This window comes from Rattus norvegicus, chromosome 1 (genome assembly GCF_036323735.1).
Source record: "Rattus norvegicus strain BN/NHsdMcwi chromosome 1, GRCr8, whole genome shotgun sequence".
In the NCBI taxonomy this organism is placed as follows: domain Eukaryota; kingdom Metazoa; phylum Chordata; class Mammalia; order Rodentia; family Muridae; genus Rattus; species Rattus norvegicus.
Window position 1 is genome coordinate 46402920 of NC_086019.1, and position 15874 is coordinate 46418793.

Below are 15874 nucleotides of genomic sequence, written 5' to 3' on the forward strand. Positions count from 1 at the left end.
ACGAATACGTTCAGATAAAACTATCAGTACTGGTTGCGAGGCCTTCTTAGATCATGCTTAGGGGGAATAGTCAAGGGGGAGGCTCAGGGTCTTTGGGGAGAGATTGTCCTTCCAGTGTGACCCACTCACACTCACTCTGTCAGACAGAAGATGCTTCTTGATGGACCGAGTTTTACTGACTAGAGCCCCACTTACTATGCAGTTAGTACGAGGTCTCCACAGGTCCTTTGAGACGTAAGTATGGAATGAATGAACGAACCCCGGATTTCATTCCCTGCGTAACCCAGGCACTTTCCCAGATCTGGGAAGACCTCCAGGTTTGCTCTGCTCCGTAAAAGTCGCTTACATGGTGATAAGAACTGGATTTAGTGTGATCTTGTGCCTCAATTTCTAGATGTCTTAGAAAATTATTTCCTGGTCACAGACATTTAGAACTGAGACATTTTGGACATATTTTACTTTCAAAGAAATAGCATTTTTCTCTGTTGAAGTTAAGAGTGTCTTAGATACAGGCCAAGCCCGTGATGTCTTTGTGAGAAAAGTAAGTGTTCTGGATAGAAAGGATTGAAAGAAAGCATTGCTATTGAACAAAAAAGTAGTGAGGATATAAAATACATGGAGTTATTAATTGAATTTTAATAGCAGTGGTGGCAAATCATTTTTTATTACTCAGTCTTGCTTAGTGAGAGCTTGGATCCCTGATAATTCTGTCTTGGTATAATTTAAAATTTTCTTTGTAGTTCTGTGCATTAGAACTACAAATCCAGGGTCTTTTGCATAGCAGGCAAGTGCTGTACTGTACACACACACACACACACACACACACACCCCTAGCTTCTCAACCTTTCTTAAAACAAGCTAACAATTGTTGGGGAGATTCAACTGTGTCCCCAAATCTGTTTTACGTTATTCCTCTCAGCCTCCCTGTCCCTTTCTTTTTCTGGAGCTTGCTGTTTCGTTTTTTGAGACAGGGTCTCTCTATGTAGCCCTGGCCATTCTAGACCTTTTTATGTAGACCAGGCTGGCCCCAAGCTCTGCCTCTGTCTTATGCGTGCCAGGATTAAAGGTGTTGACTAGAACCTGGCTTCCCCATTTCTTTATAGTCCATGTCTGTGGAAACAGAGCTGAAAACGAATCTTAGTTTTATGAATTGGAACACTGAAAATTCACAGCACCGAAGTGGTTTATCCAAAATGACAGAGACAGTTATTTGCCCAGAGATATGGAAGGAGTTAGGGTATCCCGTAGCCAAGCTGGGATGGGTGTCCAGATATCCTGTTAATTCATTCTCGCACTATTTAAAAATCAGGAATACTTTGGTATATCTGTACTTGTATACTGTTAGTAAGTTAATAAAGGCCCGTGTATACATGTTTCTGTACATGTATGTATTTCACATGTGCACATGCATCCACATCTGTCTTTCCTACCCTCCTCCTCCTGCTCCGTCGTCTTCTCTTTTCAGCTCTTCACAAATCTGATCAGCTCAGACAGATTTAAACATCTATGTAGAGGAAGGATTTTCACCTTGTTATCGTTTAACACAGTTTAAAGCTCCACTTAGACCACAGCCCCCATCTTTGTACTGTTGCTACAGAGAACTTCTGGCCCACTGGACTTAGCCCAGCCTACTTGATAAAGTCCTTGTGATTGGCATTCTTGCACCATTCGGTTTCCTCTTAGTCTTTAATTAAGAGGCGGGCCTTTTCTTCCTTTGCATTGTTGTATTCTTTCCCCCTTGATCTGTAAAGAACACAGATTTGGTTTTGCTCACCGTTTTTAAGTCTGAGAAATCTAAGAGCACAACACAAAGAGACAGGCAGTAGGCAATTAAAACTCTGCAGCGAGTTTTTCTCCCAGGAACAGATGCACTTTTGCTGTAGTAAGAAAACGCTCATATCTTTGAGAATTTGGACAATCCAGGGAGAACGGCTCAGGCCTGAATGATGTAATTTCTAGGTCTCACTTCCCGCAATACCGGATATTGGCAAGTGAAATTTGGAGGAGACAGAATTGGAGGAGTCTCCTGCCTTGTGAGCCAACATTAGGATATTACTTGGGTTTCTCCAGGGTGAATTTAAGGCTCAGGCTTCTTGACCACTTATAAACTCTGGAGACTAGAAGTGTGAAATCATTGTCCAACAGGGCCACACTCCTTCTGAGATGCTGGGAAGAAACCTTCCTTGATCATTTAAGCATCTGGTGGAGGCTGCTAACTCTTGGTGTCCTTAGTTTGTAGCCACACAACTGATTTCTGCCCATGCTCTGAGGTCTCATTCTGATAGACTCTGTTTAGGTTATGGTTAGTTCTTGTCCTGCCAGATGCATTTTGGGAAGGACCAACAAACACAGTGATGGCCTGCAGTGTCACAAGGCACTTGGAGACAAAGTTTACCTATTGTGATGGTTGTACATGCTTGGTCCAGGGATTGGCGCTATTAGGAGGTGTGGCCTTGTTAGAGTAGGTGTGTCACTGTGGACATGGGCTTTAATACGTTTGTCCTGGCTGCCTAGAAGTGGGTCTTTCAGTAGCAGCCTTCAGATGAGATATAGAACTCTCATCTCTGCCTGTACCAGGCCTGCCTGGATTCTGCCATTTTCCCACCTTGATGATAATGGACCGAACCTCTCAACCTGTAAGTCAGCCCCAATTAAATGTTATCCCTGTAAGATTTGCCTTAGTCATGGTGTCTGTTCCCAGCAGTACAACTGTAACTAAAACACCTATGAAGTGGCGGACCAGATTATCACTTAGACTCCAGCAAAGGGGTGTGGCTCTTGCTAGAGATGACATCCAAGGGAGTTGATGCATGGAGTTCTCAGGGTTTCAGTGAAGGCTGAGAAATCCTGGGTATCTTTAAGGTCAGTCCCAGGGAACAGTTCTCATCTAGCTTGCGTGCTAGGCATGACACATGTCCCCAGCTTATACTCACATTGGAGTAGGGTTTCCAGGAGGAAGCAGGAAGGGAGGAAGCAGGCTGGTAAGCTCAATGCTCAAGCCCGTAAGAGGCAAAATGGCGGGACGCAGCTCTCCTGGAGTGAGAACACAGACCCCCAGCTCTCTGGGGCCACCGTCAGCAGGTGGAAAGGCACCTGACAGATGTCTGAACAGGGAGCCCACACAGGCAGGCGGAACAAAGCAGTCCTAGGTAGGAGAGTGTGTGGAGCTTCATGAACATTGGCCTTCACCAGGGTGCTCTTGACCCTTCCTCCTTTTAATTCCAACTGCTCAGATGCTGACCTCTGCTCGGAGGCTGTGATGGTTGCTAGAGTGCCTCTGTTCACATCTTCATGGACCTCATTCTCAAACCCAATTACAGTTGGACTTTCTCCTCCTTCCTCTGGCTCTGGTCCAGTTCACAAAAAGCCTTTACCTTGCCAAGTGTGTGAAACCCAATGTTCCTTCCTTTGTCCTTGAAACAGGAGTGCTTGATGGTTTTATATATAATTCCAATTTTATTCCTAATCCCTGTCTTAGTCCTTAAATACATTTTTTAAAAAATAGCATGACCCAGTTCTGATTGTTTAATTCCAATTTTTTCCCATTTTGAGTGTGTGTGCATACATGTTTTGTATGTGTGTGGGTATCCCTGCATAGCGATGTGCATGCGTGTATATGTATGTGTGCATGTTGAAGCCTGAAATTGATATCAGGAATTATCATCAGTCACTTTTTCGTCTTGGTCTCCCAGGCAAGGTCTCTCAATCAAACCCAGAGTTCACCGATGTGCCTTGTCTTTCTCACCTCCTGCTCTAGGGATCCTGGAATTACAGGCAGGCTACCATGCCACCCAACATTTATGTGACAGCTGAACTCTGGCCCTCATGCTAGTGTAGCAAGTGCTTTAACCACTGAGCAACTGAAGTTTCTAATTCCTTTAGTTACCAAGCAGATGAGTGAGTTTCAAGCATCCAGACATGTAACATCCGACATATGTCCTCTTCTGTCTCCTCTCCGCTTGCAGCTCTCTCCACCCCTGCCATTGCAATCCTCTCTCTTTCAGGTCACAGAACACTTTGTTTCTTCCCAACTCAGCTTACTGCTCTATTACATGTCTGGGCCCCTTCCTGTTTCTCTGACCCCTTAGTGTTGGAGTCCCTTGGCTTCCCTTTGCATGCATAGACCGAGCTCATGCAGCCTGCACTTAAATGCCTCCTTCAGAGGGAGGAGTGGCATGCCAATGCATCTAGCATGCCTTGCTTGACTGCAGACTCAAGTATCCACTTACCCCACTCAACACTGTGATGTCAATGTCCGGAGGACACACTCACACCTGGCGTGTCTAGCATTGAATCCCCAATCTTTCATGTTAGCTCCTTCTGCTGTGACAAGATACTGAGAAGATGGCTGTCAAGGAGGACAGGAATTTGTGGTTTATGACTTAACACCGCTTCAGTTTGTTTGGCTGTTGTTTTGGGGCCTGCGATGGGGCAGTAAGTACATCCTGACAGAGAGCCTGCTTTGTGGCAACAGGGAAGAAGGAAGAGGAAGAGCTCAGGGCCTCAGTACTCCATTTAAGGACGCCTGCTTCCCACTAAGACCCTGTCTCTTCACGGTCTCATCTCCTTCCAGATAGATGCGCCTGACACAAGCTGGCTTAGACTTCAATCTACTGGCCTTGAGGGGATTTTAAATTCTAGATTGTGTCTCACTGTGTGTTTCGGGGCTGACCTCTAGCTCTTGATTCTCCTGCCTCAGCCTCACAAGCTGATTACAGATGTGTAACACCACACTTAGCCCTTTGTGGATTTGTGAGACCAAAACCACCATCTTCTCCTAGCCTGTTCTGTTCTGCCTGGCTGTTTCCCTCAGTGACTTAGGCTGAGACTCTTAAGAGTTGCCGTAGCGTCTCTCACTGTGCACTCCTCTCCATGGAGAGTCCTGTGGGTTCTTCTCTCACTGTGTCCAGTGTCTGCCCATTCCTCAGCTCAGCATATCTGCCTGCCTTTGCTTGGGAACATAGTAAAAGTGAACCCTGATGGAGGGCCACATTGCCACCCAAACTAGAATAGTCACACATTCCTGAGGGAGGAGGACACACCTATTTACATGAAGTGGACGCTGGGGAGGGAAATGTGTGGTTTATGTCCGTTCGCTTTTCAAGTTTAAATGGAACAGTGTGTAATGAAGAAAGTTTTTTTACTTGCCAAGAATAACTTGATAGAATCACTGTAGCATATTTTGGTTGTAAAATGTGATTGAGGCTCAGGGTTCGTTGTCTGCTTCCAATTTCCTGAGGCATGGGTCTCATTCGTGGCTCTCCCCAGTCCAAGACAAAGAAGCCAACCATTGCAGCTCTGTATCCGGAGACCCCAGGCTGCCTGTGTTGTGGTATGAAGCTTGGGCACCGCTTACAGAAACCCAGGCTTGCTTTTGTGGGATGGCTCAAGCATAGTTAATAAAGAGAGGTTATTTAGAAGTCACTCCGGTAGTTTTGACTCTGGAGCTCGTAAGTTACAGAGGAGGGCCATTATTTAGAATATCTGGTTGTGGTGCTTACCCCTGGACAGCACAAGGTCTTGGCAGTCTGGAATGAAGGGGGGAATTTGGATGATACTGAAGGGGAGACCTAGGAGAAGGTAAAATGGGATAGAACTTTAACGTATCAAAAAACAAACAAGCAAACACTAAGGTGGAGGGACTGGGAGTCGAGAACTTGCCTTCCAAGCAGCAGGACCTGTGTGTAATCCCAAGAACCCATGTTCAAAAGCCAAACCACCAATAGCAAAAGCAGTATAGTGCAGTATGTGTGGGTAATCTCAGTGCTGGAGAGGCCGAGATAACTGGATCGGGACTTCTTGACTAATCAGCCTGGCCTACTTAGCTAGATCCAGGCCAATGAAAGAAAGACTCTGTCTCAATGAAAAGAAGACAAATCTGTCTGAGGTACAGCAGCTGAGGTCCTCTGGCTTTTGCACACACATAAAACACATGCATGCTCACCCACACAGACAAGTGTGTTTCCCTACAGACGAAAAGAAACATATACATACACACATGCACACACCACTGCCAGCAATAGCAGCAGCAGCAACAACAACAGCAACAACAACAACAGCATCAACAACAACAGCAACAACAACAACAACAAATGACACTTTCAAGTGCCTGGCTGAAAAAACGAATGGAACACATTTTTGAGAATTCTTAATGGAAGATATTTTCTTTCTCACTATCGGGCCATTTCATCCTAAACTATATGGATTCTATAATTCTGCTTCCAAAGAGGTTTGTCATCGAACCCCTGAGATGTTTTTCCGTTCCTGTGCTGGTTCGCCTGTAGCCAGCCACTCGATTTCTTGGCATCTCACAAACATACCAGCAATGTTTGTGGGATGTGGTCTCTGTGCTGTCCGGGTCGTACGGTCTCCATCTCCAGTGCTTCTTCTTGTGGCGCATGTTTGTGACCCACCTCACATCCCACACAGGCTGACAGTCTCCGGGAAGAGGGGATCTCATTGCAGAGCGTTGGCTTTCCTTGAAGCACTTCATGGGAGTGCTGGGCGGTCTCCCAACCGTTCCTACTGACTTGCTGAGTGGAGCAATTTATTTCTTTTCAGTTCCCCAAGTTTCTGTCAAGAACAAGAACATGTCTTTTCCTATAAATGCCACCCAGTAGGGGAGGACCCTACGTGTCTCTGAATGGGTCACTTCACATATTTCTGGGCTGGGGCTGGGGTGGTAGGCACTTGACCACTCGGGCTCCCCCAGCTGCCTCTTCCTCTTTGCTTTGTCCTTTGTCATTTATTGCCTTCTCCTTCTCAACTGTGTCATGGACACTTGGGCACTGCTGTCCCTTTTCCACTTCATCCTGAGCAAGCTGGGGTCCTTCTCCTTTTTGTTCAGTTGCTGCTTCAGTTGCATACAGACCCAGGACACGTAGGACTCCTGAGTGTTTGGACTTGCTATTTTCCAGTTCCCTATAATCCTTTCTTGCCTTTCCTTAGCTGACAGAATCCCATGCATCCTCTAAGTTTCTCGGAAGTTAAAATACAAAGGAAATGAGAGCTACAAGCTTAACATGTAGAGCTCTCAATGATGGATGGTCCCTTTCTTGTCTGGCTCTGAGTCGTAGCTCGGGTGTTTGTCTTGAATCGTGATTTCCTGAGTTTTTGGAGAGTGCTTACTCTGGTTGACCGTAAGTCTTCTTAGTAGGAGCACAGGACAGTTATTCTCGACTGTCAACTTGATTAAGGAATACCTAGGAGTTTAGGGACAGATCATGGGGATGCTGGACTTGTTAGAATAGATCACTGGGTGATTTTAGGATTCTCTCTCTCTCCCTCTGTTGAGTCCCCTAAGGTGCATTCTTGTGGGGCTGATGTCTTCCCACAGCCCCTTCCTCCAAGTGCTCTTTCCTGGCCACCATACAATGGAAGAGCACCTACCACCAGCTCCTACCAGGGTGAACTCCATTGCTACAGACCCAGAAACACATAGCCACGTGACATAGACCCTCAGAAACCATGGATAGAGTAATTTCTCCTCTTTGTTTTTGATAATTCTTCAGATACTTCATTATAACAAATATATGTATCATTCTAATGAAAGTACTTTTTGAGGTTATTAAAAATGGGTTTCAGGACCACCAAGTCAAAAAGACACACCTGTATGTCACAACCCAGTATACAAACAACCCCCCCCCCCCACACACACTGTTTCAAGCAGCTCTTTACCTTTAAGGGACACACTCTGTCATGTTTGTTCTTCTAATCTTATGTCCTTTCTACTCTTTGCTGGGGTTGACTCATGATGGGGTCTTGATGACCCACGAATGGGCTGAGCCCCTAGTTTGAAGAGCAGAGCTGTGTGCAATGCTTGCAGGTGTTAGGGTTCCATACAGAGCAGGTGTGAGTTCTGAGAGGACCCCTCACATGAGGAATGAGCTTAACTAAGGTGGTGAACTGGGCCCCAGAATGGGGCCATTGTCCCTGTGGAATTTATGACTTTCTCCCTGTTGAATGTCAGCCATGCTTGTCCACTGAGCTCAGGCTCCTGGGGCAATTGGTGGCTGATTTTTTTCATCTGTTAATGGGCCCACTGCATTGAAAGAAAACCTGTGGGACTTAACAGTGGTCTTTAGCTTAGGGCCTTGAACAGCAGCTTGCTTCTTGCCCACTCTGTTTGTAAAGACTACAAATCCCCCGCAGAGACCAAAAGTTCTTTTGCCTGCCTCTTCGCCAGAATGAGTTCAGTAGCTTTAGAATTGGAAATGCATTCCCTCAAGTCCTGGTATTCAGTTTCTGCATTCCAACTGCGGTTCATTGACAAACTGGGGACTGGGTGACATTGACAGAGTTTAAGTCTGGGTCCTTTACAGAGCTAAATGGTGTTATTTTAAACACATGTGCCCCTTTCCTGTAGCCTTGTAGTCACATGTAGAAAGTAAGATATTAAGACTGGTTTCCTTAGCCTCTCCCTGGGAGCACAATGGACTAGATACTGACTTGTTGTGGGGAACTGGTATATTATCTGATGTTGAATGATGTCTCTGACCTTTCTGATACTTATGTCTCTAAGGGGTGTGTCCTTTGGGGCTATAGCCTCCAGAAGACATTAATAGTTAATTTAAGGCATTAATAGTTGCTCAGTATGTTACTGGATTATTTGATCATTTTTTTCAATCACAAGGATCTAATTATTCAAGTGCATGACTTGGGGAATTGTTTTCTTGGGCATTTGATACCCATTGTAAATTATGTTTTATATGTTGTGATTTTTTTGGGGTGTCTGACAAAAATCAGACATACTAATAGTACAATTTAGAAAATTATAAATTTGCATGTAAACAGAGATAAGGATTAATGGCTCATAATCAACAACAGATCTGAAATGACAGATGACAAAAGATTTGATATCACACTACACAAAATTAGTAGCTTACAGCTGATGGTAGTCATATTTTTTAGGTATTTTCACATACATTTCCATACCTGACTCTCCATCTGTGACAGATAGACAGATAGTTTTATTTGCAATTTGCAAATGGGGAACATGAAAACCAGAAGGGGTAAGTCCCTTCCCCCAACGTCTTACATGCCACACCAGATACAAGTAAGTCTTCACTCAGGTTCTCTGACACAAACCAGGCCAAATTCTGATCCTTGTCTTCTGGGTGGCTGGATCATCTCTGGGGCCTGATCCAAATAGAAGGATATCAGCAGACTTCATGGTAGCTGGTGATGGTGACCTTCTATCTTATCTGGCTGAGGGATTCACCAACGACTGTGGGGAGCCGAGTTCAGCCTCCTAATCTCTTTGGAGCTATGGAGTCTGTTGGTGTCTCTTTGTGGGAGACCTCGGGTTTTACTGTCTCACTCAGCCAGAAATCTGCCTTTGCTCAGTGGCTCCGCCCCTAGCTCTGCTCACTCCACCGTTCAATTCCAGCCCTCCTTATAGCTAATAACTCAGCCCCATCTGCCTACCCACTGACTTCTTCCTCCTCTCCATCTGGGCCCACCTCAGCCCCAAGATGCAATGGTCCAAGTTTTGTTTTGTTTCTTTGTTTTGTCTCCTGTTCTAAGTCGAGCACTCCGTTGAGAGTAGAGATTTTAGCCATCAGTGTACCTCATTCTGAAGGCAAATGACGGTTAGGTCTATCTTAAATTTTCCTATGTATGATGGTTTGTATATGCTTGGCCCAGGGAGTGGCACTATTAGAAGGTATGGCCTTGTTAGAGTAGGTGTGTCACTGTAGGTGTGGGCTTAAGACCCTCACCCTAGCTACTTGAAAGTCAGTCTTCTAGCAGCCTTCAGATGAAGGTGTAGAACTCTCAGCTCCCCCTGCACCATGTCTGCCTGGATACTGCCATGCTCCCTCCTTGATGACATTTTTAATATGGTAACTGATCATCATTTGGAAGACAGAGAGCCCCTTCCCTTCTTGTTTGGGTTTTAGCTTCAAACACTGCCTGATAGATTCCTATGATCGGGAACAATATGAAATAGAAGGATTTCTTTTGAACATTCATGGGATTGTGGCTAATTTTAAAAATCTGAATATTATTGTTATCTAATAGATGAAGATTATTATGTGAACCTTTATGCGTGGCACCCATCCTTTGTTATATAAACTGTTTTAATGGTCTTTGTATTTCACAGAGTCTATGTGAACTGTAGGCCTCACTGTGTATCAGTACCCAATGAGTATTATCGCAGCTTACACCTCCATGTGTACTATTGTGATTTAATCTAATAGATATTTTTGCTATTTTCAAGTACTAGTCTTCATATATATATATATATATATATATATATATATGTTTACAGGATTTTATTGTTTTATTATTTTGGTTTCAGTCTCTTTACTACCAAAATAGTTTAAAAAAAAAACCTCGAATACTGTAAAAATTGCCTTTGTGAAGGAGTTGTGGGGCAGAGGTTGTTGAAACTGACTTACTTATTCTCTTCCTTTTGCACAAAACACATAGCTGAAGCGTGATAAGGAAATGTCTTTTCAAAGTTATCGGGACAATAGTTACATAGTGTCTCTCAGGGGCTACCCTGTCTGTCAAGGAATGTCTCCTAGATGTTGAGTTTGCTCTTGCTGCTGCTGCGGTTTTTTTAAGGCTCTTTCTTTCTCTCTCCTGTGGGTGGACTTGACCAGGTGTGTTGAACAGCTGGCGCCGGCCAGGTGCACTGAACAGCTGTTGTGCATTTGCCTCTATTAGCCTATGTTCCGCTGTGGGCTTCCTTTACTCCGCCCTTCTGCGCTCGCTATCCGGCCTATGCAGAGAAGACTCATCCCTGAGGGTCTGTGAGTCTGTCTTTTGAACATAGCCTGTAGGGAGAAATCTTGCTTTTGGTCTGTGTCAAAATCAATCTTCTAAGCTAGGATCTGCCTTCATCCATCCCATAGGTGTTTCCAGAGTGCTTCTTGTGAGTCCACAGTTCAGGCTTTTAGGCAAAGTTCTAGTGAACGATAGTGTCTTCCGGTATATTTCTCAAATATCACAATAATAGAAATGAGGGCTGGACATGGAACTAAGTTGGTAGAATACTTGCCTAGCCTGCTGAAAGGCCTGGGTTTGGTCTTAGCACTGGGCGTGGTACATTACAGATGCACTCCTGTAATCCCAGCCTTTGGGAGGTAGAGGCAGGAGGACCAGGGTTTAAGATCATCCTTGTAGAATTCAAGGCTAGCCCGAGATAGTTGAGACCTCATCTCATTGAAATTAAAAGCTTTTCTTTTCTCTCTTTTGCCCTTTCTTTCTCCTTCCTTCTTTCCTTCCTTCCTTCTATTCATTCTTCCCTACACTTTTCCCTGCCTTTGTCCCTCCATCTGTCCCTCCTTCCTTCCTTTAATTAGTAACGTCTTGGGCATCAGGAGAGGCAGTGGGAAATATAACTATTGGTACACAGACTTCTACTCAAGTGTGGGTGGGGTTCTTGTCTGCACAGCAGAAAAGTATTTCAGGATGACTTAGTATAAGAAGTAAGGCCACCCATGGTTGATCCCTGGAACCCACAGAACAAGAGAATAGACTTCGTTCTCCAACTTGCATATGTGTACCATGGCATGCACATCCAATAATAAAGAAATATTCTTTTAAAAGAAAAAGCTTTAATGTAGATTTATATGTTTGTGCTAAGGGTACATTTGAGAGCTATTTTGGGGGAAAGTAACTGTGGATGTATGTAGACTTCTCAGGAGAATGTCATTCAAAGAAATCTTAAGTGGTCCTTTTTAAGAAGAATTGATTTTTATTATTTTAGTGTGCGTACATGCCCGTGTGCCCACCCATGGTTATGTGCACTGTGTGCAGGAACCTGCAGAAGCCAGAGGTGTTGGATCTACTGGAACTGGAGTTACAGGCAGTTACATGTGCTGGGAGTAAAACTCCAGGTTCTGGAAAGAATTCCTTAACCACTGTCTTGTCTTTCCAGCCCCGTGAACCTCATCTCTTGGAAAATGACATTAAAAGTTGGTTTCTAATGTGCTTTGGGTAGGATTACAAGCTGATAAGACAAACACCATTGCTTAAAAAAAAAAAAAAGGAATTCTTAGTGGCCATAGGACGCAGGAAAGTTAGGGCTTATGTGTTGGTTATAACTATCTGTCTTACCTCACTTAAGAGATTCCCATACCGATAAAAAGTTTAAATTCAAAGTTTAAACTGGCATTTCTCAAGGTTCATTGCTATTTTAACATTTTTATTTGAAATACCTTAATTGCTGTCTTTATAGGCAATCTTCATGGCAAAGTTTGTTAGCATTCTTGAGCCTCAAAGGCTCATGATGATAGGGTCTCATGTAGTCTAGGCTGGCCCCCAACCTGCTATGTAGGTGAGAATGGTCCTGGGCTTGTGATATCCCCAATTCGACCTCCTGGGATTACAGTTGCACACTGCCACACCTGGATTATGGGGTTCTAGGGTAATGAACCTAGGACCCTGTGCCTATTGGATAAATAGCAGCTTAACTACATCACCCCTTGTTCTTCTGTCCTGCTCAGTGAGATACCTTCCAGTCTCAGCCTGCTGCTGCCCTGTGAATTTCTACTTTGTATCCCTTTCTGCAGTTCTGAACCCTTACCTCTATGTATCCAGGCATCTTTAACAGTTGGCCTCACGTTGACAGTGTGTGTGTGTGTGTGTGTGTGTGTGTGTGTGTGTGTGTGTTTCTGGAGTACCCTGTGTGGTGCTGGTGGATCAAAAGGGCCACCAGATAGAGGCCCAGGAGCCCTTCTCCTTTGAGTCACCATGGAATGACAAAAGTATTGAATGCAGAGGCTCATTCCCTTCACTGATTGGGAAGGTCCAAGAGGTAACAGCTGGGAGCTTCTGTGTCCCCTTTTTACCTCCCTCAGTTTAGACACACAAAGTGCTCCAGGAAACAAAGCAACAGCAGAGGGTGTGAACTTCAGAGGATAGGGCGTGTGTGTGTTCAAGTGTCAGATGCGGCCTGTCTTCTGTCTTCCTATTACCATGCCCTCTTCGGTATTTATAAGGGAATGGCTCACTGTAAGGCAGGTGGGGGTCTCACAGCAGGCTGCATTTCAGCCTCATTAATTAGATGTTGACCTTAGTTTTAATGAATTCAAAGGAGTTAAGTTTCTGACTTGTGCCCTTGCCTTTTCCCCCAGCCCACTCCCAGTGTAGAGTGTGTTTGCATGTACAGAACCAAGCAGATGTGGCTTAGATTGTAGTAGAGGAATCTGGGTCCAGTGCCAGTCACTTCCTGTCTTTGACTTTGTAAGTCATGGACCCTCCCGAGAGGATGTGCAAGGGTCGGTCAGCACATGAAGAGAGGCTCAGCTTCAGGGCTCTGCCTACAGGCATGGGGGCAGCAGAGGGCTGTGATATTGAGTTGTTGGGGATGGGAGATGATGTGTATGAAATGCAGTTGGGTCCTTAAAGGATTAGAACCACTTCGTCAGTCAGGTTTATTTCTGGGTACATACTGAGGCAGACTGAGAGAAGGTAATACCTACCCACCAGTATTCACGGCATCAATATCCCTGTTAGTCAAGAGGGAGAAGTAACTTAAATGTCTATCAGGAAGTGAATAGATCAGAAGACTGTATATGTTCACACACACACACACACACACACGCACACAGACCCACACACACAGTACACACATGCACACAGACACAGACACAGACACAGACACACACACACACACACACACACACACACACACACACACACAGAGGAACGTCATGAACTCTGAACAAGGAAAGAGATTCTGACAGGTGCTCTCCAGGAGGAACTTCAAGACATTATGCTGTGTAGACAGACTAAGCAAGCCATAGATGGATCAGTATTTTGTGACTCTTTTTTATGGTATACATGAAGGTGTCACATTCATGGAGACAGAAGGTAGAGAGTCCTGATACCCAGTGGCTTGGGGAATGAAGACCAAGGCCTCACTACTCCATGGGCTACAGAGTTCCAGTCCTGCAGGGATCAAAGGATTGTAGACATGGATGGCGACAATAGCCTCCCAACGGTATGATGATACTTAATGTCGCTGAGCCAAAAATGGGGAAGGTGGTCAATCCTGTTAGGCATGATTCACTGTAATTACAAAATAGACTCCAGAAACAGAACCGCAAAGGTCACTCCAGACCCTTCGTCTCTTTGTCGTTTATGTCTGTGAAAAATGAAGGGTTGGTGTTGGGCAGAATGCCACCAGGTGGCATTCCCCAGTCCAGCCCCCCACCCCCTCTCCTGAAAAGGCCACCTTGTCCTCCCGAGGTTGACCTCTGACCCCCACCAACTCGTGCCTGAGGAAAAGTCAAACCGGTGGCTGAGGTCAGCCTCTGTAACTCACCGACGTTAGCCAAGGACTGTCCACTGTGATTTTGCTTTGGCCTTTTGTTTCTATTGCTGGGCCAAATAGAGAACAATGAGTTACTCTTGTCCTGCAAGGGAGGTGGGGGGGAGGGCACGTCCCTACCGTGTGTCTTGTCAGCAGAGCCTGAGAGTTGTTTCCTGGGAGTGTTGACAGATGAGCCTGACTCATTTGAACGTCTTCACCTGCTGCTGACATCTTGTCGGCTGCAGACTCCCCGTGTCCAAGTTTGGCTTCCTTTAGATCTCCAAACGGTCTTGATCGGCCAAGAAGTTCACAGACAGCTGGTTTACTCTCTTGACACTGTTTGTTTTAGGTTATTAAGTTGTTTTTTATTCTTTTATTTATGAGGTGGGAGCTTGCAGGCCATGGTGTGCAGGTAGAGGTCAGTGAACAACTTGTAGGGGTCCGCTCTCTCCATCACATAGCATCCGGGGATTTGTCGCAGGCCATCAAGCACGGCGGCAGGCACCTTTGCTTACCGAGGCACTGACACTGACAGGTAATTTTTGAACGCCAATACTTTATTTCTAGATAACCTATATTAAATTATCGGATTATTTAAATTTTAGAGATAGGGGCTGATGTAGCCCAGACATGTGGCCCACTACCCCAAACTTATTATGTACCAACGATGACCTTCAACTTCTGCTCCTCTTGCCTTTACCTCCCGAGTGCTACATTATAACCATGTACTAAAGTGTCTGGTTTTCAGCCATGTTGAGCACCACACCCCGGGCTTTGTCGGAGACGCACAAGTAGTCTACGGACTGAGCCACCCACATTCCAGCTCTGCTTCTTGCTTTTCCTCATTGGAAGTTGAGTGTAAAATACTTGATGACATTTTCACTTTATTTTTCAGGGCCACTTCATGGACTTTCCCTGCACACCTACACTTGTTAAATACCTGCTTTGTTCCCAAGACCATGTAAAACCCGCTGAGCATTAACCACCCTCCCAGCGAAAGCCAGGCTGCAGGTAAGGACAGCTCAGATACGTGGGCCTCTCATAAAGTACCTGACCCACGGAGTAATAAAAAAGGGCTCATTTACTCCAGGGACTGGGTTTTTAAAGGGCCTGATAACTGTCACCAACCAGATAGCCTCCATTTGATTTCTGCTTTGTGAGTATATGTGCTTCGATGTGCAAGAATGAAGAATTGAAAAAAACCTGCTAACTATGCTTGCAAGCTGACAGGAAGCCCAAATGCTGTTGTCTGATAATCATTCCGTGCCGATCAACATTAAAGGGGTGTGGGGCAGGTTGGAGCATATTTTAATTTGCGTTTTGCTTACCTAATCAACTCTGTGAGCTAACTGGAACTTTAAAGGAAATTTAAAGAGGCCAATACCTTGTTCTGTGGCTCACATTCTAACTGGTATGAATTTGCATGTTCCTCTCACTGCATTCTAGAATGAGTCTACAAGTCTTAGACAAGGTCTGGATATAACCTTTTAAAAAATGTTTTTCTCTCCCACAGAAAATCCCTTAATTCTGCCTCCAGCCTTTTTAATCTGACCCAGGCTTTCGGGACTTTTCTTTAACTTATTCATGAAGCATGGCACCTAGGTTCCA

At 44.9% G+C, this 15874-nt stretch overlaps 1 protein-coding gene across 4 annotated transcripts in view; it reads left to right on the forward strand.

The window, feature by feature from the left end:
• Positions 1-15874, forward strand: part of Tiam2 (TIAM Rac1 associated GEF 2) — a 201320-nt gene that overhangs the window by 79470 nt on the left and 105976 nt on the right. For 3 of the 4 annotated variants that reach the window (XM_039099650.2, NM_001427474.1, NM_001427473.1), the window contains one exon: positions 15162-15277. The gene's annotated coding sequence lies outside the window, so the exon portion shown is untranslated. Of the gene's footprint in view, positions 1-13098; positions 13955-14650; positions 14802-15161; positions 15278-15874 lie in introns of those variants that run through there. The other variant, XM_063282703.1, reaches the window with a different exon arrangement.